This window comes from Triticum urartu, chromosome 7A, assembly GCF_056163025.1.
Source record: "Triticum urartu cultivar PI428250 chromosome 7A, HENAU_Tu73, whole genome shotgun sequence".
Taxonomy (NCBI): Eukaryota; Viridiplantae; Streptophyta; class Magnoliopsida; order Poales; family Poaceae; genus Triticum; species Triticum urartu.
In genome coordinates this window covers 743337563-743343568 of record NC_141879.1, presented here as the reverse complement: position 1 = coordinate 743343568, position 6006 = coordinate 743337563, and positions in this window count along the sequence as shown.

Sequence of the window (6006 nt, the reverse complement as noted above, 5' to 3'; positions counted from 1 at the left end):
CCGGCGGCGCGGGAACGGCGGCGGTGGACAGGTGGAGGCTCCTAATTGGCTGAGGGCGAGGGCGGACACGTCCGGTCGCCGGGCAGACATGTCCGGCGGCGCGAGGAAGAGGAAGGCTAGGGTTAGACCACGAATTTCGGAGAGGGGCACATATATATAGGTAGAGGGAGCTAGGAGGCTCCAAATGAGGTGCGGTTTTCGGCCACGCGGTCGTGATCGAATGACCGAGAGGATGGACGGGGTTTAGGTGGGTTTTGGGCCGCTTTGGAGGGGTGTTGGGCTGCAACACACACGAGGCCTTTTCGGTCTCTCGGTTAACCATTGGAGTATCAAACGAAGTCCAAATGGTACGAAACTTGACAGGCGGTCTATTGGTAGTAAACCAAGGCCGCATGACAAGTCTTGGTCCAATCCGAAAACGTTTAACACCCGCACACGAAAAGAGGTAGAAAGGGACACCCGAGGACATAGGAGCGCCGGATTGCAAAACGGACAATGGGGAAAATGCTCGGATGCATGAGACAAACATGTATGCAAATGAAATGCACATGATGACATGATATGAAATGCATGACACGCAAGCAATGACAAGGCAACAACAGTGAATAACTGGAAGACGTCGGGCACATCGGTCTCGGGGCGTTACAACGCTGCACCACTACGAGAGGATCTCGTCCCGAGATCTAGAATGGCACCGGAGGGAAAAACGGAAGAGAAAGAGAAGAGGTAAAACTAAGTTGCTTCTTAGAGCAATGAGTGAAACCAAAGAGCCTTGAAAAGGTTAAGCCATTTTGATAAAAGAATACAATGGAGATGACGAAGTTGAAAACCTTCATTAGCAAAGAGGAACAAGGAAGAACAACTTTGGGTAGCACTCCGGTTGAGAAGGGATGCAAGACTTGATAGGATGAAAAGGACTTGAGAAGAGGACACAACACTCCGGTTAAGTGGATAAGCAAAAGAAAGAAACATGATCTTGACACAACAAGCTGATGGGTCGAAGAGAGCAACATCACAATGCCTCCGGAAGAAATGAAAGAATGGAAATGGAATGAACGGAGGGACAGCAAGATCTTGGGGAGAGCATGCTAACAACAAATGCTAGAATTGAGTAGTTGTATTAACTACAACGAAAAGGATAAGCTTTTAGTGGGCTTATGGAAAACATCTCAAAACTGAGGTGAAATTCTGCCACTTACGAAAAACAATAGATTGGATTGATAAGAACAAGGAGATGAGAAACTTATATCACCGGTAGGATAAATGAAGAACTTGGATCATTTGTAAGCACCGTAATAGCAGCAATCCTTAGGGAAGGCTTTTAGGTGAAACCTGACACAAGATATCTCCAAAGAAGAGATTGATGGATTTAAGATATCTCATTCTTGATAGCTTGTGAATCCTGAAACATGAAGGAAAATTATCGAAAATGACATACAACCACCAATAAAGATAAGATAGAATGAATTGGTCTTTGAGATGCAAGATGAAGAATGCTTGAGCTCCTGTGAAAATAATGTAGATGAACACTTCGAGAAGGAATTAAATCCTTGAAGAACCATCATGTAGAACCTTCATGAAGAACTCCGTTAAACAAAAGAATGATCAAACAGGAGGAAAGAGAAGTTGAAAACACAAGGTGTATCCTTGTACCGACTTAGATGAATCTCCGCGATGATATAATTGAAAGAGGTTGGAACTCCGGGAAAAAGAGAAGATGAACAAATGACAACGAGAATTAGTCATTGTGAACAAACTCCGGAAGAAAGGATTAACATGTGGATGAAACAAGAATAATAATTACATTATGCGTATCCTTCACCAATTTAAATTGATGACAAGCAACGGATTTAGCATACTACTTATTCTTGTAGAAAGGATTAGAATAGATATTGCGCAACTCGGGAAGATCTTCATCGAACCACCGGTAGGATTGGAACAACGAATTAATGGATATGATAACGAAGGAAAAGAAATCTTGAATGAACCACCGTAAGAATTGAAAAAGAACGACGTAAAGGGATGAATCACCGGGTAAGAATTGTGAAATGAACGAAGATACTTGAGACAATCTAGATACATGAGAACGAAGGGATCATGACTGATTAGGGATCACTTGAACGATGCACCGGTAAGATTGGAGAATGATAACTGACATCTGAGAATGAATAAACCTGAATTGATGGACTCTTGAAAAAATACTCCTGAATTGCTCCGGATGGTTGAGAAGAATTCTCTCAATCGAAAACAAGTATGAGAGGATGGCAACAAGCTAAAACCATGAATCTTGAAGAGAAAGGAGCAAGATTGAGAGAGAAATCTTCTTCGGTCTTCAAATTGTTGGAAATATGCCCTAGAGGCAATAATAAAATGGTTACTATTATATTTCTTTGTTCATGATAATTGTCTATTGTTCATGCTATAATTGTGTTATCCGGAAATCGTAATACATGTGTGAATACATAGACCACAACACGTCCCTAGTGAGCCTCTAGTTGACTAGCTCGTTGATCAAAAGATAGTCATGGTTTCCTGACTATGGACATTGGATGTCATTGATAACGGGATCACATCATTAGGAGAATGATGTGATGGACCAGTCCCAATCCTAAGCTTAGCTCAAAGATCGTGTAGTTTGTTTGCTGTACCTTTTCTGAATGTCAAGAATCATTTGCTTAGACCATGAGATTGTGCAACTCCCGGGTACCGTAGGAGTGCCTTGGGTGTGCCAAACGTCACAATGTAATTGGGTGACTATAAAGGTACATTACAGGTATCTCTGAAAGTGTCTGTTGGGTTGGCACGAATCGAGACTGGGATTTTTCACTCTGTATGACGGAGAGGTATCTCTGGGCCCACTCGGTAATGCATCATCATAATGAGCTCAATGTGATCAAGTGGTTGATCACGGGATCATGCATTACGGTACGAGTAAAGTGACTTGCCGGTAACGAGACTGGACAAGGTATTTGGATACCGACGATCGAGTCTCGGGCAAGTAACGTACCGATTGACAAAGGGAATTGTATACGGATTGATTGAATCCTCGACATCGTGGTTCATCCGATGAGATCATCGTGGAGCATGTGGGAGACAACATGGGTATCCAGATCCCGCTGTTGGTTATTGACCGGAGAGTCGTCTCTGTCATGTCTGCATGTCTCTCGAACCCGTAGGGTCTACACACTTAAGGTTCGGTGACGCTAGGGTTGTTAGGAAGACTTGTATGTGATTACCGAATGTTGTTCAGAGTCCCGGATGAGATCCCGGACGTCACGAGGAGTTTCGGAATGGTCCGGAGGTAAAGATTTATATATGGGAAGTTGTCATACAGTCGCCGGAAAGGTTCGGGGGCATATCGGTATTGTACCGGGGCCACCGGAGGGGTACCGGGGGTCCACCGGGAGGGGCCACCTCTTCCGAAGGGCCTTATGGGCTGTATGGAGAAGGGAACCAGCCCAAGTGGGCTGGGGCGCCACAGCCCCCTAGGGCCCATGCGCCTAGGGTTGGAGGAAACCCTAAGGGGGGGCGCCCCCTTGCTTGCGGGGCAAGCCCCCCTCCCCTTGGCCGCCGCCCCCCTCTAGATCTCACCTAGAGGGGGCCGGCCCCCTTCCCCCTTCCCCTATAAATAGAGGGGTGAGGGGAGGGCTGCACACAACATCGAAGGCGCAGCCCCTGCCCTCCCCAACACCTCTCCTCCTCCATAAGAGCTTGGCGAAGCCCTGCCGGAGTACTGCAGCTTCATCACCACCATGCCGTCGTGCTGCTGTTGGAGCCCTCTTCCTCAACCTCTCCTTCCTCCTTGCTGGATCAAGGCGCGGGAGACGTCCTCACTCCGTACGTGGGTTGAACGCAGAGGTGCCGTCCGTTCGCCGCTAGGATCTTCGGTGATTTGGATCACGTCGAGTACGACTCCATCAACCCCGTTCTCTTGAACGCTTCCGCTCGTGATCTACAAGGGTATGTATATGCACTCCTCTCTCCCTCGTTGCTAGATGACTCCATAGATTGATCTTGGTGATGCATAGAAAATTTTAAAATTCTGCTATGTTCCCCAAGAGTGGCATCATGAGCTAGGTCTATGCGTAGTTACTATGCACGAGTAGAACACAAAGCAGTTGTGGGCATCGATATTGTCAATTATCTTGCCGTTACTATCTTGATTTGGCGGCATTGTGGGATGAAGCGGCCCGGACCAACCATACACGTACGCTTACGTGAGACCGGTTCCACCGACTGACATGCACTAGTTGCATAAGGTGGCTGGCGGGTGTCTGTCTCTCCCACTTTAGTCGGATCGGATTCGATGAACAGGGTCCTTATGAAGGGTAAATAGAAATTGGCAATTCACGTTGTGGTTTTGGCGTAGGTAAGAAACGTTCTTGCTAGAATCCTATAGCAGCCACGTAAAAACTTGCAACAACAATTAGAGGACGTCTAACTTGTTTTTGCAGCATGTGTTTTGTGATGTGATATGGCCGAAGGATGTGATGAATGATATATGTGATGTATGAGATGATCATGTTCTTGTAATAGGAATCACGACTTGCATGTCGATGAGTATGACAACTGGCAGGAGCCATAGGAGTTGTCTTTATTTATTTATTACCTGCGTGTCAACATAAACGTCATGTAATTACTTTACTTTATTGCTAAATCGTTAGCCATAGTAGTAGAAGTAATAGAATACGAGACAACTTCAAGAAGACACGATGATGGAGATCATGATGATGGAGATCATGGTGTCATGCCGGTGACAATGATGATCATGGAGCCCCAAAGATGGAGATCAAAAGGAGCAAATGATAATGGCCATATCATGTCACTATTTGATTGCATGTGACGTTTATCATGTTTTACATCTTATTTGCTTAGAATGACGGTAGCTTAAATAAGATGATCCCTCGTAATAATTTCAAGAAAGTGTTCCCCCTAAGTGTGCACCGTTGCGAAGGTTCGTTGTTTCGAAGCACCACGTGATGCTCGGGTGTGATAGATTCTAACGTTCGAATACAACGGGTGTAAGCCAGATTTACACACGCAATACACTTAGGTTGACTTGACGAGCCTAGCATGTACAGACATGGCCTCGGAACATAGAAGACCGAAAGGTCGAGCATGAGTCGTATAGAAGATACGATCAACATGAAGATGTTGACCGATGTTGACTAGTCCGTCTCACGTGATGATCGGACATGGCCTAGTTAACCCGGATCATGTTATACTTAGATGACTGGAGGGATGTCTATCTGAGTGGGAGTTCATTGAATAATTTGATTAGATGAACTTCATTATCATGAACTTAGTCTAAATCTTTACAATATGTCTTGTAGATCAAATGGCCGACGTTGTCCTCAACTTCAACGCATTCCTAGAGAAAACCAAGCTGAAAGACGATGGCAGCAACTATACGGACTGGGTCCGGAACCTGAGGATCATCCTCATAGCTGCCAAGAAAGATTATGTCCTAGAAGCACTGCTAGGTGACGCACCCGTCCCACAGAACCAAGACGTTATGAATGCTTGGCAGACACGTGCTGATGATTACTTCCTCGTTCAGTGCGGCATGCTTTACAGCTTAGAATCAGGGCTCCAAAAGCGTTTTGAGAGACACGGAGCATATGAGATGTTCGAAGAGCTAAAAATGGTTTTTCAAGCTCATGCCCGGGTCGAGAGATATGAAGTCTCCGACAAGTTCTTCAGCTGTAAGATGGAGGAAAATAGTTCTGTCAGTGAGCACATACTCAAAATGTCTGGGTTGCATAACCGCTTGACTCAGCTGGGAGTTAATCTCCCGGATGACGCGGTCATTGACAGAATCCTTTAGTCGCTTCCACCGAGCTACAAGAGCTTTGTGATGAACTTCAATATGCAGAGGATGGAAAAGACCATTCTTGAGGTATATTCAATGCTGAAATCAGCAGAGGTAGAAGTCAAAAAGGAACATCAAGTGTTGATGGTGAATAAAACCACTAAGTTCAAGAAAGGCAAGGGTAAGGAGAACTT